This window comes from Diceros bicornis, chromosome 2 (genome assembly GCF_020826845.1).
Source record: "Diceros bicornis minor isolate mBicDic1 chromosome 2, mDicBic1.mat.cur, whole genome shotgun sequence".
In the NCBI taxonomy this organism is placed as follows: Eukaryota; Metazoa; Chordata; class Mammalia; order Perissodactyla; family Rhinocerotidae; genus Diceros; species Diceros bicornis.
Genome location: NC_080741.1, coordinates 16783153 through 16809290, shown reverse-complemented (window position 1 = coordinate 16809290; position 26138 = coordinate 16783153). Strand labels below are relative to the sequence as shown.

The 26138-nt window shown below is 40.7% G+C and overlaps 1 long non-coding RNA gene across 1 annotated transcript in view; it reads left to right on the top strand.

Moving 5' to 3' along the window:
- Positions 1–256: 256 nt before the first annotated feature.
- The window catches only part of LOC131412730 (uncharacterized), a 42630-nt gene continuing 16748 nt past the window's right edge, over positions 257–26138 (top strand). The window contains exon 1 of the long non-coding RNA XR_009221837.1: positions 257–359. This is a non-coding gene — a long non-coding RNA (uncharacterized LOC131412730). The remainder of the gene's footprint in view (positions 360–26138) is intronic.

Below are 26138 nucleotides of genomic sequence, written 5' to 3'. Positions count from 1 at the left end.
CCACGTCCCCGCGGAGCCGCCATACACGGGACGCCACCAGCAGCAGCCGCAGCGGCTCTCGCGGCGCCCCTGGCGGCCCCCTTCCGGGCTCGGGCCGACGGTTGGGCGGAGCCTTGCGGGCGGGGCTGGCGGGGGAGGCGGGGCCTGGCGGGCTGGCGGGCGGGGCGGGGCGGGGCGTTGAGCCGGCGGCAGAGGGTGGGGACGAGAGAGAGGAGGGGGCGGCGGGCCGGGGCGCGCTCGGGCCTCTGCTCCTCACGCTCCGCGCTAGCAGCCCCAGATCCCGCGTCGCTGGGAGTGTTGGCGGCGAGCGCTGTGTGCGAGCCGAGGCCGCCGCCAGAGGAGGAGCCGCGAGCGCTGAGGTAGGCTCGGGGACGTCCGCCGCGCGGCCTGGAGCCCTCGCGCCCCCTGCCCGGCCCGAGGGTGGTGGCGAGGCCGGGGGGCGGCGCGCGGAGGCCCGGGCGGGCGGGGCCGGAGCCTGGGGGCGGGGACCGGCCTGCCCGGAGGGGCCGGCGGGGCCGGGGAGCTCTCGCCCGGCTGGCGGAGCCTTGGAAGTCGGGGTTCGAGGCGCTGCGGCCGCGTCTGCACGTCCAGCTCGGCCCCGGGCCTGGCAGCCCGGGAGGTGTGGAAAGCGCCTGCCCCGGGGGCGCCCACAGAGGAGGGAAGGCGGGGGACGGCCTGGTCCCTCCCACCTCGGGGCTCCTAGGCCAGTTCGCCCGCACAGCCCTCGAGAACTTGTTAACAGGAAAGCTTGGCAGAGAAACAAATGCCAACGTTTTGGAAGAACTGAGAGTCACGTCGTTAGGCGCTGAGGCTTTATTTTCCTTCCCCGCCCCCTGCCCAACCTTGGCCCGACTTGGCCAAAGAAGGATGTGTCACCAGCTCGGGGCCTCGGGCGGGATGCCGGGCCGGGCTGGGAGCGGGAGTACCTGAAACAAAGGTAAACGGAGGCCCGGCCGACCCCGGCCCTGCCCTGCGGCCGCCGCAGCGGCTGTCACTCCCGCGCCGACCCCAGCCGCCGCCTCTGAGGGCCTTTCTCCTGGGGCACCTCTCGATAGAAACCAGCTGGCCGGGCTTGGAGTTGATGTTGCATCTGAACTCTGTTGTGCTCACATTATTCCCAGTTCTCCGACTCTGGTAAAGCTTAAGGACATTTTATCCAGTTTTAATGGTCAGCAAATGTAAGGGAGGATAAATTGCCGTTTGTAAATTATACGGTATTTTCTTATTAGGAAATGGTCTGAAAACACGAAATAAAAGTTCTTAACACGTAAGCAAAAAAGAGTGATTTGTGGTGCCTTCCAAAATCTGAGGAAGCGTTCCTCCTCAAATCATTTACGTACAAAACATCCCCCAAACCTTTGGTGCCAGGCATTTTTCTTTGTTCTTCATTAGCCCCGGGCCTCAGTTTCTGGTAAACAGAGCACCCAGTGCTGAGACCCTAAGAATTGCCATACTAGGTCAGAGCATGTGCATCCAGCTCAGGACGCAGCAGGCTTGTGCTGCAGTACAAGCCAGTTTTGTTTCTTGGTATTGCCATTAAAAATGATCTCAATCTCATTTCTTTCAGTAGTATCCATGACTTTTAGTGAAAGCCTTATAAAAATCTGTAGACCACTCCTAATTTATATAGACAATTTATTCACATTTATTGCATCCAAATGGCTCTCCTATCCTCGCTGGCAGAAGAACTTATAGCATGAGATACTTGTGGAAAAAACTTGGATCTTTTATAAATCTGGGAGCTCAGAAATTGAGGACCAGGGAAACCAAGTAAAGTTTTTTTAAAAAATAGAAAGCTTTGGAGAGGTCTTTACCAGGACCAACCTGGCTATTTAGTTCAAAAATAGCTTTATCTGCTAACAACCTGAACATTAAGCAGTTAAAGATTTATTTGTATTCATAAGTGTTTGCCCGTTTTAAAATGCAGCTTAACATTCTAGAGAGTGAAAGGGCCATCTGACTTTTTCTTAGTCTGAATTAATTTGGCCTTAATGTTTAGCTGAAACCAGCTGCCTTAAGAGAATGAAAGTTTTGTTTCAGGAAGAAGGGAATAAAGGAGATGAGTAATTTTGGAGTATGGGGTACTTGAAGGGGGTACCTGTTCAAACCATAACTTTTGTTTTAAATTCTTCAGAGGCTCGTCGTTACCTCTAGCAAACATAGTCAACACTGATATGGCCCCTGCCACCTTTCAACACACAGCTTAAAGCTTTACTTCCTCTCTGAAGCTTTTCTTAGCATCGCCCCTTTCCCCGAAACACCCCACCGCCTGGAGTAGAATTGATCCCGCTATTGGGTATCACCATCCTCTAAAGAGGTTTTCATCTGTGGTACTGTTGACATGTTGGGCCAGATAATTCTTTGTTGTGGAGGGCTACCCTGAGCATTATAGGATGTTTAGCAGCATTTCTGACCTCTGCTTAATAGGTACCAGTAGTCCCCACACACACACAGTTGTGACAGTCAACAGTCACAACCCACACAGTTGTGACAATCAGAAGTGCCTCCAGACACTGCCACATGTCCCCTGGGAGAGCCAAAATCACCCCCAGTTGAGAACCACTGTTGTTAATGCACTGCTGCCTTAACACAGTGACACTTAACATCAGTGGCATTGTCCTCATTTGCTTGTGTGTTGATTTTCTCTGCTCTGCTAGGCTTGAGGGCAGGAGCAGTCATTCATTTATTTAACAAACATCTGAGAAGGGCCTGTTTGCCAGCCAGACACTAGTTTAGGTATGGGAATACAGTGGTAAAAGCAACTGATGTGGTCTCTGTACTCCTGGACATTATAGTCTAAAGAGAGTGACAGATGCATACATGTATAATTATACAGTTCCTCATTACAATTGTGGTAAGTTCTAGAAGTACAGGGTACTCTGAGTACATAAAACAGGGGTCCTGACCTAGCTTGGAAACTAGGGAAAGTTTCCTTGGGAAATGACCTTTAAGGTGAAGTGGACTCTAAAGAATAAATAGAAGTTACGAGATGAAGCTTAGGGGGACAAGATTTCAGCAGAAGAAACAGGACCCTTCCTAGGAACACAGAGGCCAGTGTGGCTGGAGCAAAGAGGGTGATGGGGCAGGATGATAGAAAATGAAGCTGAGAAAGTAGAGAAAGTAGGTGAAGGCTATCTCGAGCAGCAGTTCTCAGTCCAGCCTGCTCATCAGAATCACCAGAGGAACTTAAAACAACACTAGTGCCTGGGCCATCCTCCAGGCCCCTTAGATCAGAATGTCTGCACTGGGTCCTACTCCCTTCCCCAGCTGCCATTTTCCCCACACCTTCCAAAGGGATAATCACTGTTACTAGTTTTGTGTATCATTCTAGACATTTTCTGTAGACATTCAAAAACTGCATATTCCTGTTGTTGACGTGAATGGTAGCATACTGTACACACTGCTCTGTTCCTTGTTTTGTTCTCTTAACAACATCTTAGAAATCTTTCCATTTCAATATATAGTTTCCTTATTCTTTTGAATGACTGTATAGTATTCCGTTGTGTGGATACACCACAGATTATTTAACCATTCGTCTATTGATGGACATTTAAATTGTTTCCAATAATTTACTATAGCAAGCAGTACTATGCTTATGCCAGTTCACATGTGTATGAATATATTTGTAGGATAAATTCCTAGAAGTGGAATGGTTCAGTCAAATATGTACATACACATATATTTGTGAATATTTGTGTTTGTAGAAGATCACTCTGGTCATTTTGAAGAGAATGGTTTGGAAGGAAACAAAAGTAAATGCGGGAGGTAATTGACCCTAAATAAAGTTACTGTGTGCTATTGAATGATTTGTGGCCTTCCAAAATGGATATTTTGAAGCTCTAACCTCCAATGTGACTACATTTGGAAATAGAGTCTTTAGGAGGTATTTAAGGTTAAATGAGGTCATATGGATGGGGTCCTAATCTGATAAAATTGGTGGCCTTATAAGAAGAGGGGGGAGGAAATAGGAGGGAGGAAGGAAAGGCTATCTGCAAGCCAGGAAGAGAGGCCTCACCAGAAACCCGCCCTGCTGGCCCTTGATCTGGGACTACTACCCTCCAGAACTGTGAGAAAATAAATTTCTGTTGTTTAAGCCACCCTCCATGGTATTTTATTATGGCACTGAGCCAACTAATACACTGTGGAAAGATTGGAGAGAAAAGATGGTAGCTGGGAGGGACCAAGGTGGTAGCAGAGAAGATGGAGAGAAGTAGATGGTACAGGAGATATATTTAGTAGGCATAATTGATGGGATTCAGTGATTGGTATGGTACAAGTGGTGAGAGGGAGAAGTAAGTGCGTAGCATGACGCCCAGGGTACTAGCTTGCTTGACCTGGTGAATGGTGGAGTCGTTACCTGAGATAGAGAACACTGGAAGGATAAATAGTTTTGAGGTGGATTTAAATCACAATTCACTTTGGGACTGGTGTGACCTTCAAGTGGAGACGTCATATAAGCATTTGATAATTCAAATCCAGAGCCCAAAGGAGTGGGCTGATCTGGGGACCAAAATATTTAGGTGTAAATTGAAGAGTGTGGATGAAATCACCTAGGGCAGAGGTTGCATACCTGAAGCCCACAGCCCAATCTGGCTTACCTATGTGTTTTGTTTTTCCCATACAGTGATTTTTGTTATTGTTGTTTAATTTTGAGTTAGTTGCCAATAATTTAAAATCGGATGATTTCCCATGAAAATCCAGATTTGGGGCTTTTCTTTAAAAATGAGACGATGTAGCAATACTGAGCTGGTTTTCCCATATGGCAACAATTGATTGGAAGTGAGTCACAGCTGATCCCAGCTGCTTTTTAGTTCATCAAAGAGCCCACCACTCTCTAAAACTCATGTCTGGCCTGCTTTGTGTATTTACTTCTCTGACCCAGTAGGCATTTGAGTAATCCCTACTCTAGGAAGAGAGTCTAGAACAGTGATTCTCATCTTGGCTGCACATTGGAAACATTGGATGATTAAAAAATACTGATGCTGAGGCCCACTCCAAAAATTTCTGTTTCTGTTCATTTGGTCTGAATTGCAGTCTGGGATTTTTAAAAGCTTGTCGGGTGATTCCACTGAGCAGTGGAAGTTGAGAACCATTGATAGAAATTAAGAAAAGAAGAGGGCTGAGGCCCAGCATTTCAAAGTTGGGTAAAGGAGAGTTGCCCCAGGAAAGGGATGAGAAGTGGCCAGAGAAGAGAAGTACAGTGGAATGGCGCTTTGCTTGGAGTTAAGGTATGCAAACTTAACCCATACACTTGAAGCTGTTTTTAATTAGATGAGAGAGAGCAAAGTTTTATTTTGCATGTGTACTTACTGTTTGTTTTGCATGTAATACGTATATGCTGTTCATTACTGCGTAGAGTTATGTACACAAAAAACAAGTGTGCTTTACTTAATGAGCCATTAAATGGATTTTCAAGAGTAATTTAAGCTATACTTGATTTTTGTCTTAGATGCTTACTGTAGAATCTCATTCCAGTTTAAGATGTATCATAAAAGGTAAGGGAAGAGAGTATTTAAAAAAGAGAGGAGTCATCAAGTAAAGATTCAGACTGAAAATGATCTGTTGAATTTAGCAAGGTGGAGTCTTTGACCTCAATAAGAACTGTTTTAGATTGGAAAAGGCAGAAACCAGCTTGAAGTGGGTAGAAAGTAAAGAAATGGAAATGGTGACTGTTGGAAGAATCTTTTGAGAAGTCTACCCAAAAAAGGGAGTGATGAGGGAGGGATAGGTGCTCAGTCTGTGTTGCTTCTCGTAACTTTTCAGGGAGGTAGCTCAATGGTGCCTGATTACCCCTCTCCCCCATTTCAGAGGGGTCTTGCTTATATGTATTTGTTTTTTTTTTTTAATTAATTAATTTATTTAGTGTGTTTGTGTGTGTCTGAGGAAGGACAGCCCTGAGCTAACATCCATGCCAATCCTCCTCTTTTTGCTGAGGAAGATCGGCCCTGAGCTAACATCCGTGCCCATCTTCCTCCACTTGATATGGGACGCCACCACAGCATGGCCTGACAAGCGGTGTGTCGGTGCACGCCCGGGATCCGAACCTGGGCTGCCAGCAGCAGAGCATGTGCACCTAACCGCTACACCACGGGGCCAGCCCCTATGTATTTGTTTTGGAGACTTTGTGCTTTTTGCTGAGGGGATGCTTTATCAGGCCCCTTGAGACTCAGATGTTGGTGATTAGGCCCTTAGTTTCTTTTGTATCTGGAAAGCCGTAGAGCTCCTAAAGGCCAGCAGGGCTCTGGTGACCCTGACATCATCCTCCCATTGAACTAATGAACAAAGACCAGATTGTTGGCACGTCGAAAATGGAATACTTGGCTATGTCAGGGAATATGTATCTAGCTGTCAGATTCCCAGGAGTAGTTTTTGCAGCTGTGTTTTTTCCAATTAACTTGATATTATAGCTTGATTTTCCAGTTGCATGCATGTAAAATTTCTCATACTTTGAAATCTTTATCCTTGATGGTGATTAAAGGGTACGGATGTAAGTTGGAGGAATAGGCCCTCATTAAGCTCAGAGAGAAGAAGAGAGCACTGAACAAACTTTTATTTCCAGAAGGTTGTGTAAATGTTGTTACCTTGAAGACTTTGGGTTAGAGTGACTGTCTAGAGTGGGTTGTGATACGGATGGCTACTACCAGTCTGTCTTTTATCCATCTCTGTCTCATCAGCAGCCGTAACGTGGCATAAGAGGGTTAAAAGGTCAGTTCTGCACTTCATATTTATAAGAGTTGTGATCTACCAGCAGAAAAAAACACATAGGGGTTGGAAAACATCAGGGATTATTTGTGAAGAATGGTATTGATTAGTTATAGGCATAAGCCCCATTGCTATCCTCTTTTTGCAGACAGGAGTATCATCTTGTAAGGGATTAGCCTTCATAGCTGCCATTGGTTCATCAGTTAGATGGAGAATCATTAACTTCTGTATAAAGGATGACTTTGTGGTATGAATAGCAGACCTTGGTCTAAGAAGGTTTTACTGGAAGTCTATGATAAGAAAATATTTTGTTTAGAAACTTGTATGGGGCCGGCCTGGTGGCATAGTGGTTGAGTTTGCGCGCTCCGCTTTGGCGGCCCGGGGTTCACAGGTTCAGAATGCTGTGGCAGGCGTCACATGTATAAAGTAGAGGAATGTGGGCACGGATGTTAGCCCAGGGCCAATCTTCCTCAGCAAAAAGAGGAGGATTGGCAACAGATGTCAGCTCAGGTCTAATCTTCCTCACCAAAAAATAAAAATAAAATAAATAGAAACTTGTATGTGCTTGGGCAGTAGTAGGAATTCCACCATCACAAGTATAATTCGGTACTCTGCCTGGATGGTGGTAGATGGAGGGAAAAGTTTATTGCCAAGGTAGTCCGGAGCTCCTTTGGTTTGTAGAGGACACAGGATGGCTGACTGGCCAGAGGACTTGGAGTCAGTTCTTTAGTGCAAGGCCTTAATCTGTCAAGTGTGAACTGTGTGATTTTTTAAATTTAATTAGAAGTCATATAACATAAAATTAAACTTTTTGTGTGTGTGAGAGGAAGACCAGCCCTGAGCTAACATCCGATGCCAATGCTCCTCCTTTTTGCTGAAGAAGACTGGCCCTGGGCTAACATCCATGCCCATCTTCCTCTACTTGATATGGGACGCCGCCACAGCATGGCTCGACAAGCGGTGCGTTGGTGCGCGGCCGGGATCCGAACTGGCGAACCCCAGGCTGCCGCAGCAGAGCACGTGCACTTAACCGCTTGCGCCACCGGGCCGGCCCCAAAATTAAACATTTTAATGTGTACAATTCATTGACTCTCAGTACATTCACAGTGTTGTCAATCATCACCACTATCTAATTCTAAAACATTTTTATCATCCCAAAAGGAAACCCTGTACCCATTTGGTAGTCACTCCCCATTCCTCTCTGCCTGTATTCCCTGGAAACCACCAGTCTGCTTTCTGTCCCTATGGAGTTGCCTATTCTCGACATTTCCTGTAAATGGCGTCACACAATATGTGACTTCTTGTGTCTAGCTTCTTTCATTTAGCATAGTGTTTACAAGGTTCATTCATGTTGTAGCATATGTTCCTTTCTTTGAATAATACTCATTCCTTTCTTTGAATGAATAATAATTCCATTGTATGGATATACCACATTTTGTTTATCCATTCATCGGTTGATGGACATTTGGGTGGTTTATACTTTGTGGCTATTCTAAATAGTGCTGCCAAGAGCGTCTGTGTACATGTTTTTGCTTGAATACCTGTTTCAGTTCTTCTGTGTATATACCTAGGAGTGGAATTGCTGGGTCATATGGTAATTCTTTGTTTAACTATTTGAGGAACCACCATACTGTTTTTCACAGCAGCTGTACCATTTTACATTTCCACTAGCGAAGTCCAAAAGTTGCGGTTTTTCCACATTCTCGTCAACACTTGTTATTTTCTGGGGAGGGGGGGGTTGGTTATAGTCACCCTATTGGGCATGAAGTGATATCTCATTGTGATTTTGATTTGCGTTTCCCGAATGACTAATGATGTTGCACATCTTTTCATGTGCTTGTTGTCTGTTTGTATATCTTGTTTGGACAGATGTCTATTCAAGACCTTTCCCTATTTTTTAATTGGACTATTTGTCTTTTTGTTGTTGAGTAGTTGTTAAGAGTTCTTTGTATATTCTGAATACTTGACCTTTGTCAGATATGATTTGCAAATATTTTCTCCCATACCGTAGGCTGCTTTTTCACTTTTTTGAGAGTGTCCTTTGCACAAAAGCTTTTAATTCTTATGAAGTGTAATTTATGTTTTTTATTTCGTTGCTTATATTTTTGGTATCATATCTAAGAATCCATTGCCAAACCCAAAGTCATGTCAATTTACCCCTATGTTTTCTTCTAAGAGTTTATAGTTTTAGTTCTTACATTTGAGTCTTTGATCCGTTTTGAGTTAATTTTTGTGTGTGAGGTAAGGGCTTAAATCCATTCTTTTGCATGTGGATGTCCAGTTGTCCCAGCACCATTTGTTGAAAGAGATGTTTGTTTTTATGCAAGTCTCAGACCCTGAGTTTTCTCATTTGTAAAATGAAAGTGATAAAAATACTTACCTCACAAAGTTGTTGTAAGATTATAAAGAGAGGATGTATGTGTAATCACTTTGAAAAGTATAAATCACTAAACGAATACTTGTGATTATTATTGGTTTGTCACATATAGCTTTCATTTATACAAGTCCCCTGTAAGTTAGTGTCCTTTAGCAACCATCAAAAGTCTTCCATTCTAGTGCATAATGAGTCATGACATAACTAGAGGGCTGGAATCCATGTTGTACCCCTGGGTACAAAGTCACAGGGTCCCAGGTGCAAGAGGTAGTCGGACAGATTGTATTGAAAGAATTTGTATTCTTTTGAATACAAAATTGAATTGAAAGTATATTTTTCAGAATTGAAAGTATATTTTCTTATAGAGCATGTGTTTGTCAAATTCTGTTGCTATTCCTCTCAAATTTAGGGATATATGTTCTAGGTGTGTAAGGCATAGTTTTCAAAACTAAAGAGTTTTCAGGCATAGTAGGAGAATAAAGGCAATTCTTTTTATTGGCCCGAGAATCCTTACATTTCACTATACCAGCTTTTAAACTTCAAGAACTAAGACTGTTTCCTGATTCAGCGGCTAGTCACCTCACTTAGTTCAATCAACAAATATTTATTGAGTTATCACTATGTGACAGGCACTGTACTAGATACTACAGATACAGTGCCTTATGATCCAAGACCTTACTCTCTTGACCCTGCATCCCCCTCTAAATGTGTTCCTCTCTACAGTTGTCTAACTGGCGGAGTCCAATTCCTTTCCACCAGTCTCTCTTGAGTCCATGCTCATCAGGTCCTTACCCCCCACTGAAGACCTCCACATTGCTAACTCCTGTGAGTCGTTTCTCAGTCTTTCTTTTGCTTGAACTTTCTGCAGCACTTTGCACAGGTTGATTATTCCTCTTTCTTTGAAATACTTTCTTCTCTTAGCTTCCAGAACACTGCATTCTCTGGAGTTCCTCCCACCTTACTAGAGGTTGTTTTCCTCTCTGTCTGCTAGTTCCTCATCATCTTCCTGACTTCTAAAAATTGGAGCACTCCTTACTCCCCAAACCTCTATTCTTCTTATCAACCCTATTTCCTTGGCATTTCACCCAGTTTTGTGAGTTCAGATAAAATCTGTACACCAACAACTGCACACCAATGTCTACCAAATTTCATCTCCAGGTTACACCTCTCCTCTGAATCTCATACTCTGATATCCAGGTGCCTACTTGACATTTCCTTTTGGTCATCTAACAGACATCTCAAAACTCGATTCCTGATTTTTCTCTCCAAAACCTGCTCTTCCCACAGCCTGTCCCATCTCAGTAAAAGCAGCTCCCTTCTTCTAGTAGCCCAGGCCAAAAACCCTGAGTCTCTTCTTTCTCTTTCATCCCACATTCATTCTATCAGCAAACCCTGTTGGCTTTACCTTCAGAGTATGTCTAGAATTGGTCACATCCTAATATCTCTACTGCTTCCACCTTGTCCAAACCACCATTGTATCGCACTTGGGTTATTGCCACGGCCTAACTCTTTTTCCCTGCTTCAGTCCTTGCTCTCCTAGAGCCTATTCTCAACACAGCAGCTAGAGAGACCCTCTTGAAAGTAAGTTCTCTACAAGGCCTACATAATCTAACCCCTCCCCCCTTTCCCCTCTGACTTCATCTGCTACTACTCTCCCCTGTGCTTACTTTGTTCCCATCACAAATGGTACCAACAAATCAGCTATGTTCCTGCCTCAGGACCTTTGCTTTCCCCTAATATCTACAAAGTTCCTTCCCTCACCTCCCTCAGGTCTTTGCTCAAGTTCACTTTCCCCAGCACTCCCTCTCTCTTTTCCCTTTCAAACTCCGCTTCCCAGAGCTCTCAGTAGTCTGGATGTTCCTCCCATCCCACTACGCAAGACTGAGCACTGAGGCTATCCCTCTCCCTCCTGTTTGTTTATCTTTGAGCTTTCATTTGAACAGGGTTCCTCTAGTTAAAAAAGCAATTTGAAAACTGCTGGTCTGTGAGGTTAGAAATAAAAAGCAGAGATTAGTGGCTGTGAATGGAGATGTCATTAAGGACTTAGAAATCATAGGAGAGGCACACTTATCCCTTCCATTTTGTGGATCACAGGCATATTCCCTATTGTGCAGTGTTGGGAGTGGAGCCCTGGAATCCTGCTGTTGTGAGTACTGATGAACACGGTGTTCCTACCAGTGCCAAGGCCCCCCTCAAGCACTGTGGCTCAGGTGTCAGCATTTTGTCTTCTCTCAACATGGTACCTCTTGGCAGTCTTAGCATTGTCCTGGCAGTCTGGTTGAGACCCCTTTCCCACGGTGGACCCTGCTCAGTGAGTGGAGGCTTACTTGGTGCTGGCAGCAGTATTGGGATCCAAATATTAAAGGCAGTTAAGGGTTCCACACAGTGAAGAGAGTGTGTTGATTCTACTGTGAAATGCCCCAGACCCTAAAGAAAAGGGCAAATAGATCACATCCAGTGACAGTCTCTTTGGATAGCAAATTCAGAGGCTTCATCTAGGTCACCGTTTCTCAGCCCATCTGCAAACCTTCAGGCCTTCGTGAAGGCCGTCTGGCAGGTTCATGTTATTAAAGGCTGGAATGATGTCTGTTTTGATTCATTGTTTTAAAAGACAATGCATTATTTCTAATGAATTTTTAATCAAACAGGTATTATATAAATATATTCTCCTTGCCTTGGCTCTTTTCTTAGATGGCAAACAAGTAGATAAATAAACAATGTAATTTCAGATAGTGGTAATAGTGCTATGAAGAAAATTAAGTGGGGCCATTCCCCTAATGATGAACATTTGAGTTGTTTCCAGTTTTTCCCTCTTTTAAACATTACTGCAATGAACATCCTTAACGCAAAATGTGTGAATGTTTATATTACATAGATTCTGAAAGATAGACTTGCTGTGTCATGTAATCATATAACCAAAATTTTCATAGATACCGGCAAATTGGTCCCCAAGGTGTCTATACTAAAATTATATAAAATACATAATATGTAGTATATTTAAAAGCAGTAATAATGTGTTTTGGTTTTTCAATAAATATTTTCATTACTTTTTAGTTACACTAGTAATAATTGAATACATTCTCTTTCTAAAAAAATTAACATAAGGCTAAAAATCCTCATGCCTTCACCAATTTGCAAATTTTTGCCTCTTAAAAGTTTTTAAAACTGGTGTCTTATTTTTTATTTCCCTGTGATTATCTTTTCTCAAGTTTTTGACCATTTGTATTTCTTTTTCTGTCTATTTGGATCACACAGCAAAGACTGCTCATTAACTCTTATGATGCATTCTTCCTTCATCTTTAGTAATAGGAATCCTAGCTTTTAGCCAGGCCCATTGCTGCCCATCCAGAAGACTACATTCCTTGGCCTCCAAGACCAAGTATAACCATACTTAGTAAGGTTTAGCTAATGATACATAAGCAGAAGGCTTTAGTGTGACTTTCTGAAGTCTCCTTAAAGAGAGAAGGCGCTCCCTTCCTCATCCCTTCACCTGTCATATATATTGGAACACAGATGTAATGACTGTAATGACTCTAACAGCCATCTTAGATTGTGAGGACCATTGTGGTAGCTCAGTGAGTCAGAAAACCTGAGTCTCTGAGTATTTGGTGGAGCCACTGCGCCAGCCCTCGACTGCATTTGCATGGACTTCTATCTTGTTTAAGCACTCTAATTTTTGGTTTTTCTGTTATATGCGATATAACAAGTACTTGTCTTATTTATTTATAGCAGTTCTTTGTGTTCTAAATACTCATTCTTTATTATAAAAATGGCACATTTTCCTCCAGTCTGTTGGAGTCCTCTCCCTTTGTTTGTAATAGTTTTTAATTTTGATATCAAATTTACCTTTCTTTGCCTTTATGGCTTTTGATTTTACTGACTTTTTTTTTTTTTTCTAACTTTTTAACGGATGTCTCTCCTGCCCTGAAGATGTAAACATAGAATCTTGGATTTTCTTATACTTTTATATAAAATTTAGGTCTTTAATTCATCTGGAATTTATTTTTGTGAAGAGTCTAAGGGAGGAATCTTGTTCAGTTGGCTATCCATTTGGAATAATAATTTTTATAACAGGTGGCATGTCAAATTATCAGTTAATGAATTCCCATATGTGCATAGGTTGGTTTTAGGACTCTATTTAGTTTTGTCGATCTTTGTTTCTGTGCCATTAATACACTTTAAATTACTATAGCTTTATAATATATTGTGATCCTTGATAAGGCAAGGTCTTCTTTCTTTGTTCTTTTTTAAAAATTAAATATTAAATGGCTATAGTACAATATTTTTAAAACATATGTAAAGTGTAAAGCATAGCAATACAATGAACACTTGTTACCCACTGCTCAATTTCAGGGAAAAATGTTGCTATTACTTTGCCTTTGTCCCCCCACCCCAGAGTAGTCCTGACTCTTCTTGCACATTTTCTCTTCCGTGCAAAATTTTAGAATTAGCTTAGAATCGATTTCTATCATTGGAGGCAATAATAATGTCTGTATCAATAACTGCTTTTTTGGAAGTTAATAAACTAATTATTTCAATGTTTTTTTCATTTAAAAACACAATTTGAGTGATATAATGTGAACAGTGGTTAGGAGATATTGGTTGAATGTGGTCATGATCTCCACTAGTTGTCAGTTGAGCATCTGCTTTGGTGATTTTTTTTTTTTTGTGAGGAAGACTGGCTCTGAGCTAACATCCATTGCTAATCCTCTTTTTGCTGAGGAAAATTGGCTCTGAGCCAGCATCTGTGCCCATCTTCCTCTATTTTTTGTATATGGGATGCTGCCACAGCATGACTTGGTGAGTGGTGCGTCAGTCTGCACCAGGGATCCGAACCTGCGAACCCCGGGGTGCCGAAGCAGAGTGCGTGAATTTAACCACTACGCCACCAGGCCGGCCCCAGCTTTGGTGATTTTTGACCATTACACTGTTGTTTTTTTATTGAGATATAATTGACATATAACGTTATATTAGTTTCAAGTGTACAACATAATGATTCAATATTTTATATATTGTGAAATGATCACCACAACATGTCTAGTTACCATCCATCACAACACATAGTTAGAAATTATTTTCCTTGTGATAAGAACTTTTAAGATTTACTCTGTTAGCAACTTTCAAATATGCAATACACTGTTATTAACTATAGTCGTCATGCTGTATGTTACATCCTCAGGACTTATTTATCTGGAAGCTTGTACTTTTTTGTATGTGTGTGAGGAAGATTAGCCCTGAGCTGACATCTGTTGCCAGTCTTCCTCTTTTTGCTAAGAAAGATTGGCCCCGAGCTAACACCTGTGCCCATGTTCCTTCATTTTGTATGTGGGACACCACCACAGCATGGCCTGACGCGCAGTGCATAGGTCTGCAGCTGGGATCTGAACCTGCGAACCCCAAGCTGCCAAAGCAGAGTGCGCAAACCTAACCGCTACGCCGCGGGGCTGGCCCCGTGGAAGTTTGTACTTTTTGACCACCTTCATCCATTTGGCCCACCCCTCACCTTTGACAACCACCAGTCTGTTCTCTGTATCTATGAGTTTGGTTTTGTTTTTTTTAGATTCCACCATATAAGTGAGATCATTTTATATTTGTCTTTCTGTATCTAACTTTTTTCTCTTAGCATAATGTTGTCCAGGTCCATCCATGTTGTCGCAAATGGCAGAATTTCCTTCTTTTTATGGCTGAATAATATTCCAGTGTGTGTGTGTGTATATATATATATATATATATATATATATATACACCATTTTCTTTATCCATTCATCCAGCGATGGACATTTATGTTGTTTCAATGTCTTGGCTATTGTAAATAATGCTGCAATGAACATGGGGGTTTAGATATCTTTTCAAGTTAGTGTTTTCGTATCCTTCAGATAAATATCCAGAGGTGGAATTGGTGGATCATATGGTAGTTCTGTTGGTAATTTTGGGGGGAACCTCCGTACTATTTTCCTAGTGGCTGTACCAATTTACTTTCCCACCAATGGTGCACAAGAGTTCCTTTTTCTCCACATTCTCACCAACACTTGTTATTTTTTATCTTTTTGATAATAGCCATTCTAACAGGTGTGTGATGATATCTCACTGTGGTTTTGATTTACATTCTCCTGATGATTAGTGAGGTTTAGCACCTTTTCATGTACCTCTTGGCCATCTGTATGTCTTCTTCAGAAAAATATCTATTCAGATTCTCTGCCTGTTTTTTAATTGGATTGTTTGGGGGTTTTTTGCTATTGAGTTGTATGAGCTCTTTATATATTTTGGATATTAGCCCCATATCAGTTACATGATTTGCAAATATTTTCTCCCATTCCATAGGTTGCCTTTTTATTTTGTTGATAGTTTCCTTTGCTGTACAGAGCTTATTGGTTAGATGTAGTCCCACTTGTTTGTTTTTGCTTTTGTTGCCTTTGCTTTTGGTGTCAAATCCAAAAAAATCGTTGCCAAGACCAATGTCAAGGAGCATAATGCCTATGTTTTCTTCTAGAAGTTTTATGGTTCGGGTCTTACATTCAAGTCTTTAATCCATTTTGAGTTAATTTTTGTGTATGGTGTAAGATGGTAGTCCAGTTTTACTCTTTTGCTTGTAGCTGTCCAGTTTTCCCAGCATCATTTATTGAAGAGACTGTCCTTTTCCTATTGTGTATATCGTGACTCCCTTGTCTAAATTACTTGACCATATATGCATGGGTTTATTTCTGGGCTCTATTCTGTTCCATTGATCTGTGTGTCTGTTTTTTTTTTTTTTTTTTTAAAGATTTTATTTATTTATTTTTTTCCCCCCAAAACCCCAGTAGATAGTTGTATGTCATCGCTGCACATCCTTCCAGCTGCTGTATGTGGGACGTGGCCCCACCATGGCTGGAGAAGCAGTGTGCTGTATGTGGGACGCGGCCCCACCATGGCCGGAGAAGCGGTGTGTGCCCGGGATCCGAACCCAGGCCGCCAGCAGCGGAGCGCGTGCACCCAACCGCTAAGCCACGGGGCCGGCCCTATGTGTCTGTTTTTATTCCAGTATTTACAGTATTCATTACTGTCACTTTGTAATATAGTTTGAAGTCAGGAAGCTAATGCTTCCAGCTTTGTTCTTCTTGCTCAAGATTGCTTTGGCTTTTTGAGTCTTTTGTGGTTCCATACAAATTTGAGGATTGTTTGTTCTATTTCTATGAAAAATGCCATTGGAATTTTGATAGGGGTTGCACTGAATCTGTAGATTGCTTTGGGTAGTATGGACATTTTAGCAATGTTAATTCTTCCAGTCCATGAGCACAGAGTATCTTCCCATTTGTGTCTTTTTCAATTTCTTTCATCAATGTCTTACAGTTTTCAGTCTACAGGTGTTTCATTTCCTTGGTTAAATTTATTCCTAGATATTTTATTCTTTTTGATGCAATTGTAAATGGGATTGTTTCTTAATTTCTCTTTCTGATAGTTTATTATTAGTGTATAGAAATGCAGCTAATTTCTGTATATTGATTTTGTCTCCTACAATTTTAGTGAATTTGTTGATTAGTTCTAACAGTTTTTTGGTGGAGTCTATTTTTTTTTTTTTATTCTTTTTTTTTGTGAGGAAGATCAGCCCTGAGCTAACATCCGTGCTAATCCTCCTCTTTTTGCTGAGGAAGCCTGGCTCTGAGCTAACATCTATTGCCAATCCTCCTCCTTTTTTTTTTCCCCCAAAGCCCCAGTAGATAGTTGTATGTCATAGCTGCACATTCTTCTAGTTGCTGTATGTGGGACGCGGCCTCAGCATGGCCGGAGAAGCGGTGCGTTGGTGCGCGCCCGGATCCAAACCCGGGCCGCCAGTAGCGGAGCACGCGCATTTAACCACTAAGCCACAGGGCCGGCCCTGGTGGAGTCTTTATAGAGTTTTCTATGTAATATCATGTCATCTACAAATCAAGACAGTTTTACTTCTTCTGTTCCAATTTGGATGCCTTTTATTACTTTTTTTTACCCAATTGCTCTGGCTAGGACTTCCAATACTATGTTGAATAAAAGTGGCGAGAGCAGCCATCTTTGTCTTGTTCCTGATCTTAAAGGAAGAGCTTTCAGCTGTTCACTGTTGAGTGTTAGCTGTGGGCTTGTCATATATGGCCTTTATTATGTTGAGGTACATTCTCTCTGTACACACTTTGTTGAGTTTTTATAATGAATGAATGTTGAATTCTTTCAGATGATTTTTTGAGCATCTATTGTGATGAGCATATGATTCTTATCCTTCATTTTGTTAATGTAGTGTATCACATTCATTTGTGGATGTTGAGTGATCCTTGCATCCCTGGAATAGCAAATATTAATATTATAAATTTATTAAAATTAATGAATAAATTATTTTAATTATTTAATTTTAAATTATTTTAAATAAACAAATAATAGCAAATATTAGTATTTGCTAATATTTTGCATCTATGTTCATCAGAGATTTTGGCTTGTAACTCTCTTGTAGTGTCCTTGTCTGATTTTGGTGTCAGGGTAATTCTTGCCTCATAAACTGAGTTTGGAGGTGTTCCCTCCTCTTCTGTTTTTTGGAAGAGTTTGAGAAGGACCTTACACTGTTTTTATTTGTTGTTCTTAATTGTAAGTATAGTTTAATTTGTACTCATAATGAACTGTTGGTTAAAGATGGAACATGTGTGAAACACATATCAAAATGTCATAAATTAATGAGGAGCTTGAAAATGATAATTCTGCAAAACTTTCAAGATGCTCTTTATGAAACACATAAGTTGCATTCTTCTGATCAAAATTTTTATGAAACATCAAGATGTCTCTCGTACTTAAAAAATTACATGATTGGGCTGGCCCGTGGCTTAGCGGTTAAGTGCGCGTGCTCCGCTGCTGGCGGCCCGGGTTCAGATCCTGGGCGCGCACCGACGCGCTGCTTCTCCCACAATGCTGGGGCCGCGTCCCACATGCAGCGGCTAGAAGGATGTGCGGCTATGACATGCAACTATCTGCTGGGGCTTTGGGGGAAAAATAAATAAATAAAAAGTTAAAAAAAAAATTACATGATTAAAGGAAGCTAGGTGAATAGTATAAAGGAATTCTCTGTACTGTCTTTGCAATTGTTGAAATCTATAATTATTTCAAAATAAAGTGTTTTTCTTAAAAATCATTATAAATGTAGAAACATTAGCCACGCATGCCTTATGTTTAAAGTTACACATCTACTTATATGTGCACAGAATTGACATTTGCTATTTCCTATTCTTAAGACCACTCTAGAGAAAATAATTTCAAATTGGTTCATCAAATACCCATAGCAAGGTAAAGATACTCTATTGAATCTCATGAAATATAGAAGGGACCTAATCAAATTAAGATGCTTTCATTTCTAAAATGGATTGTCAATTGAAAGACTCCATGTGGTATTAAGTAAGGAAGAGGTTTGCTGTAAGAAGAATTCATTTTCAGCTTTCTATACAACTGGTGTTGTAGACAGCTGAATGTTTATTTTATTATAATTAATCATATGCTGTTTAGGTATTTAAAATTCTGAAAAGGAGAGATTTAAACACTTGAAAATATGAAAAAGAAAATATATAGGGTTATTCTATCCAATTTGGCCTTTCATTTATTGGCAGTGAAGATCTATAATGTATTGTTTGCTGAGAACTTCTCTCAAAGAGCAGCATGAAACCGTTTCTCCTACCTTGACACTTAAAAACTAAACCTCCAAATTTTCAAAATAAGCAATTGATTTTTATAAGCTCAAAATGGAAGAATTCCAAGTATCAGGCTATAAAAGCAGTTTGTTTATTTTGTATGCTATAACGCAAATTAAATTTCAGCCTGTGTTTCAATATACATTTGGTGCTAAGTCCATCTTTTAATTTAATACATTTGGTTGGAAATCTATCTTTTAATTTTTTGACAACTTCATTTGACAAAATATGATTTTGTTACCTGATAAAACAGTTCATCTACTGTGAGTAGAAGTCAAAATTTGTCCTAAATATTATCAGTATAATTAAAGACTTTGCCACATGAACTTTATAATAAATCTTTAATAAAATGCTGATCTAAGATAAAACATTTTTACTTAACATTGCTTTATCATGTGTCATACAAAAATTTTCTTAGTGATTTTTTAAATTCCTAAGGAAGTTTGCAATATTACTTTTTAAAGTTCATTAGTCAAAAAAGGTTGGGAAACACCTACAGTGTAGGCCTTATTACTGAAATTGTACTGATTGATGTCAGAGTGGGCCTGGATCCAGAATGATCAGCCTGGACAAGACATGTATCATCGTCAGAGTGTAGAGACAGGATATGTCGTATGATGGCCTCTTAAACTGAAGTGCACAGTATTTGCTGCTCACTTTCAGAAGGGTAATCATTTTCTCCTTTCAATCCATGTTGTTGCTTTGGTCTTAAAAGTAGGTGGGTGAGCACATGTATTGCTCAACTGCCCTCATTATAATCAAAAATTAGGATGTCCAAAAGATTCTGGGCAGCTAAAAAAAGCACAGTAAGTATCCATTACATATATGATGAAGGTTTTTTGGCTAAAGATTATTAAATGAAGAGAGAAACCAAATGAGGGAAGGAGGTAGCGTATTATGAAAGCAAGATCTGAAAGAAAAAGTGAGACTAAAGATGTATGAGTAGAATCAATGAAGCTATATGTTTGCGTGTCATAGAAATTCATTGGCTTTAAGGATAAATATCCACTTAAAGATATACAAGTAAAAAGGTTGTTTATAGTAAAAATACACAGGGAATATATCAGTTCACTCCAGTTTTATTAAGTACAGCCAGCCGTCGTGGAAACTGAACATGCTGCTGTTTCTCTCTCTCTCTGTTATCATGTGTGCTCTGTTTTCTTAACACCAGCTTCTCCTGCCATATTACTCATCCTGGATGCCCCAAAACAGTGGCCTTAGCCATCAAATCTATAGGACCTTTAAGATCCAGAGCTCTCAGCTAATTGACAGTGTTTCAGTGCTTCAGTTCCAAGTACCCTGGAGAGAAAATATGATTGGCCTACCTTGAGTCAGTGTCCCAACTAAATTTGACCAGGGATTGGAAAGCATGTGACATACAGAGTTGTCCCATCTAGCCTGTGGACAAGGCAGGTCTCTAAGAAGTAGAGACATCTCTTGTTCAGTACATAAGAGAGACTTGTTTGAAAAGGGATTAGTTGGTGGCCTGGCTCTGAAAAAAAAGAGAGGAGTATAAAATACGTGATCTTATTTGTGATAAGACCTCACCTAAGACATGTCAAGCTTGATTAAATAGAGGGCATCAGGGCCCAGAAATAAGATCCCAAAGCTCTATCCAGGATGAAAACTAAAAAACGGGGAAGCAGTGGCTTCTGTTGAGGGACACATGTGAAAACTGTGAAGATTGTCAGCCCAAAATAATCTGCATATCCTTCTTACCCAGAGATATTTCCATTAGGCTTTTGCCCTGTTCCCCTACACCAGTTGAATTTTGGGGTGCTCCGCAGCATCTGACAATTCATACACTAAGAAAATACTATTTATGCTGTGCGCTGGCTACATGTTGGGGACATGAGGATGAGTAAATCGCAGTAGCTTCCTGGCTTATCTCTACTTCTGCTTCCCTGATCCATCACGCTGCCACCTGAATCCCATCATCCCCTTCCTGAAAAACTATAGCAGAGCTGTAAATGCCTAATAAATACTTTGTGAATAAATGGAAATTATTTCTAAGTTTCTTCTGTTCGGAGAGTCTTTTGCACTCAATCTTTATATTTATATGTTTTCTCCAAATCAAATCTCATATTTCACTCTTCTGTTAATTTTTTTTCTTGGCTTGATGTTTGCAGCTCTTCCACAGTTAGAGTCTTCTGCACTTTCCATTTCCCTCCTGTTGATTTAATCTCACAGGTCACTTGTTCTAAAGAAGAAAAAAGAAAAATTAAGTTTTATGCTTGGCTTTATGGTATGTCTTGTATATAGTTCTGTTTCTGGATATGATACCATTTGTGAGTATGCTTTTAATTATGTCCCAGTCAGTTTTATTGTTGAACAAGCTCATTGTCTTAATTATGCTTATAAAGTTTGGTAACACACTCATAGTCCGAAGTTCGGATAGGTAGCATTCACATTATTCTTTGGTTTTTAAGAGTCTAACTTTAAATTTTACTCCATTAACTTAATCTGTTATGATTTTCTTTTTTATGGCTATTTTATGTGTCACAATTTCATCATTCACTAATAAATTTATTAGGCTTTCAAGCCTTCTGAAACACAAAATTGGGGTTAAAGAAAGAAACCTTTTTGTTCTTTCTGTCCAAGCAACTACAATGACTCCAATGTTCTATCGATTTCTTATCCTCCTTCCTTCCTCCCTCCCTCCCTCCCTCCCTTCCTTCTTCTTATGCCTACTAAGATTTTGAGACAATTCCTTCCCTAGAAGTTGAGAAATCTGGAATTATGGCAGGAACTCAGGTACTCACTGCCCCAGCTCCTTTAGCCTTAATATGGACATAGTATATGACAGAGAGGCTTTGATGTTAGAGAAACCTGGGCTGAAATCAGTTTTTCCACTTTCTAAGTATGTACTATGGGCCAGTTTTTTTTAGCCTCAGTTTCCTCATCTGTGAAGTGGAGATAACACTAACCTCAGTGTTGGCATAAAAATTAAATTAGGTAATGTATTTAATTGCTCAGCACAATACCTAGCATGTAAGTACTTTAAAAATGATAGTATAATAATGTTAATCTTTCCTTTGAGAGCCCAGTGTAAGAAAGGTCAGTCAACATAGCAGCATGCCTCTGCCTCTACCCCAACCCTTCACACACACCTCTCCCCACCATGTAAGCAATATAAGCCCAAGAGAAGAGACCTCAAAAAGGAGGCATGCCTAGTTCTCTTTGCTCTCTCTCATTATCTGTTGATGATGGTAGCATGAATTCCTGCAGAGGGTGGTCTTATGCGTGATATATGACCATTCCCTCGACTCTGCCAGTGGAAGCCTACAGAGGGTGGTCTTACTCTGAACTCACCAGTCAATTTTTGATAAATGATACTCCTTCAGATGTGTGGTTATTAAAATATACTTTTAAATGTTCTAAAGGATTATGGTATGATCATGGGAGAAAGTGGCTGAGACAGGGTAGAAAACAAGATCAACATAATCATCATTGTGGAGAAAAGGTCAAGAAACGAAGAGACCAAGATATCAGATGGATTATCTATTTGGATGTTGCAATCAATAGGAATTATAACAGAAATAGTGTTGGAGTGACAGTGAGCCAAAGCTAAAATCAAGGAATGAAAGGGAGTGACCTTGGGGAGACTTAAATACTGCAATAAGGAAGGGTGGTGCGTGGTAGAGTCTAATGATATGTGATCAATGCAGGGGATTTTGGGAGATGCCAGGAGAATGGACTGGAAGCAGCAATGCAGAACAAGAAGGGCATCTGCCAGGCCTCATGTTTGAAAGGTGTGGAAGAGAAAAAGAGTCATCATCTAAGAGGGCAACAGGGAAAGCAGCGTCCTCAGGGGAGAGCCTAGTTTCAGTTTAAATAAGAAAGTAAAGGAAGTTGAAGAAAGCTTCAGAGAAGAGGATATTGGGATTTTGCTGACATCTACCCATGAGTCCCATAGGGCTCAGTGGAAGGGTTGGGATTTCAGGAGATAGGAGAAAGGTTTAGATTCCATCATCAGTCATTATCATCTCTCCCTTGCATACATCCTCAATTCCTTTGCCTCTCTCTCACTTCAGCAACCTCACCTGGCTAAACCACAGTGCTGATTAAATCCAGTTCTTTGCCTGTTCCATGCCTGTAAAACCATGCTGCTGAGCTTGCGTTAAATTAATGATCATAACTTCAAGTGGACCCGTAATGTTGCCTGGCAATCATGCTTGATTTCCTCAGTCATTTTCTCTGTTTCATCTCCTTCTAGATGACTATTGCTTGTCTTCAATCTCCTTATATGTTCACCATCTCTTCCCTACTGTTGACTTCCAACTGATGATCTTGCTTCCTATTTCAGAAGAGAAATAGAAAAAGGGGAGCTTTCACAAGCTTTCATCACCACCGCTACCCACTACTTGCAGTGGTATCCATATACTCTTTCTCTCCTCTTACTGTGAAAGAACTAACCTGAGTGCTTTGTAATTCTTTCCCTTGTATCAGTTTTCCCCTCTTCTGAATCATTTTCTTATATATGAAAATATTCTTTCATTTCTCCTATCTTAAAAATAATGCTTTTTAACTCCACTTTCCCCTCTAACTTTTGCCTTATTTCAATTAACTTCACAGCAAAATTTCTTGAAATAGTTGTCTGTATTCTTTTACTAGTTTTTCTCTTCCTATTCCTTTTTGTACTCAAGCCAGTCAGATTTCTGCTTCTACAATTTCATCAGAACCTCTCTTATTAGTTACCAAGTGATATCCACATCTGTCATTTCTCAGTACTTGTCTGACTTAACATTCAGGAGCAGAGTTAATCACTCTCTCTTCATTGAAACACTTTCTTCACTTTATTCTAAGATACTTGTCAAGAATTGAAGGATCTAATATTTTACCCTATTTGTAAGCTAAAAAGTTAGCCTGCCAGTTTCATGAATGGTAATAGAAAACATGAGACTTCTGGATCAGAGACAAAAGGCAGTTTATTACCTACAGCAGGAGCAGTAGCCAGAATAGTCATATTTTTGTACCTGTTCCCTATGCCCCAGTTACCTCTGAGGCAATGTGAAGAGGGCCAGATTACACCTGCACACATGGTGGGTTGTTATTAGAGAGGAAACCTGATCTTAGACAACCTAAATCTTCTATAATGGGCAATAAGCATGCCTTCTCTTTGTTCTAGAGGAGAACATTATTATACTGGACAGTGACTCTTTGCTCTGGAGGGAGACACTACCAAGTCTTCCAAGGCTATTTGCTATACAAACATTCTTGAAAAGATAGTCTAGAACTGTCATATCAAAGCAAATATCATATCGCTGTCAAGACAGTCAGTGCCTCGATTGCAATACATGCAGAAACATGAGAGACCCATGGAGAATTGTCTCACGATTCCTCCCTCTCTGGCCACTTCTTTTCAGTCTTCTCTGCTGATTCCTCTTCACTTCCCTAAACTCTAGGTCTGTACTGTCCAATACTGTAGCCACTAGCTCATGCAGCTATTTAAATTAAATTTTCACTTATTCAGTTGCATTAGCCATATTTCATGTACTCAGTAACCACATGTGAATAGTGGATACCTATTGAATGGCACAGATATATAAATATTTCATCATTACAGAAAGTTCCATTGGACAGCGCTGCTCTCCATGTTTGAGTGCCCCATGGCTCAGCCTTTGGACATTTCTTTCTGTATTCCTATATAGAAATAGATTTCTATAGAATCTTATAGAATAAGATTTATTACAGAATAAATATTTCTATATATTTCCTTCTCTTTTCTTTCTGTAGTCACTCCCTTGGTGATCTCATTTGGTCTCAAGGCTCTAAATATGACTCTCAAATTTGTATCAGCCCAATCTCTCCCCTGAAGTCCAGACTCAATTCTCCGATAGCTTTCTGCACATCTTTTCTTGAACATCTAATAGGCATCTCTAAAGTAACATCCAAAACTCAACTACTGACCTTCCTCGTCACCACCACTCCCTCTACCACCAACAAATCTGTTCTTCCTGCAGTCTTCCCAGTCTTAATGATTGTCAGTTCTCTTCTTCCAGTTGTTCAAACAAAAAAACAAAACAGCAGTTTTAAAAAGTCAACTCTTAGATTCATCCTCAACCTCACTCTTTTCTACAAAACCCACACATCTGTCCCATTGACTCTTATTTCAAAATATACCCAGAAGCTGACTACTTTTCACCCTTCCCCTGCTACCACCTGGTCCAAGCCAGCATCATCTTTTGCCTGGATTATTCCAAGCAAATTTGGCCCCCTTTTTGGTCTCCCTGTTTCCACTGTTGTACCCTGTAGTCTGTTCTCATCAGAGCAACCAGAATGATCTTGTTAAAAAGTAAGTCAGATCAGGGGCCAGTCTGGTGGCATAGCAGTTAAGTGCGCATGCTCCGCTGCAGTGGCGCGGGGTTCGCAAGTTCGGATCCCAGGCACCACCGACGCACCATTTGTCAAGCCATGCTGTGGCGGTGTCCCATATAAAGTAGAGGAAGACGGGCACGGATGTTAGCCTAGGGCCAATCTTCCTCAGAAAAAAGAGGAAGATTGGCATTGGATGTTAGCTCAGGGCTGATCTTCCTCACCAAAAGAAAAAGTCAGATCGTGTCATTTTTCTGCTCAAAATTCTTCAGTAGCTTCTCATCTCACTCAGTAAAAGTCAAAGTCTAGTCACACTGGTGTTCTCACTCTTGATAAAACGTTCAAGACATGCTCACATCTCAGAGCCTTGATAATTGTTGTTCCTTCCACTTCCTTCCCCCTCAACCCACCTAAACGTACTTTTTCCCTCATGATACTGACTTACTGAAGAGACCAGGCCAGTGGTCTTACAGGATACATATGATGAATTTCTGTTTCCTCATGGTATTTTTTAACTTATTTCTCTATTGCCTGTATTTCCTGTAATTGGACATTAGATCTAAAAGATTGATTAAATATTTTTGGCAAGAAAACTTGGTAAATGATACTTCAGTCTTCACATTGCATCATATCAAGAAGTACATATTATCTGATTGTCCCACCATTAGTGATGCTAAGTTTAACTGTGGTGTTAAGGTGGTGACTTTCAGATCCCTCTGTTAGAAATTACATTTTTACCTTTGTGATTAACAGATAATCTGAGGGTAAATATTATTTTCTTTAATCCTGTAATTTTAAGAATTTTTTTAGCTGTGGAACTGTATTTTTTCAAATAAAATATTTTTTGAAGATCCAATATATAAAACAGATAAAAGCAGAGCTATTCCAGTTGCAGTGGGAAATGCCTAGTATTGGCAGCTTCCGAGGGAACTCAGACAAGCAGTTTGTAACTCACAGAGCCCACCCAAGGCCCAGAGAGGATACTTGAATGAAGTCTTAAGGCCACCTAGCATGTCACAAGAAAGGCTCAGTGCACTTTCTGTTAGAGCACAATTTGGGGAGCTCTGTCACTTTCT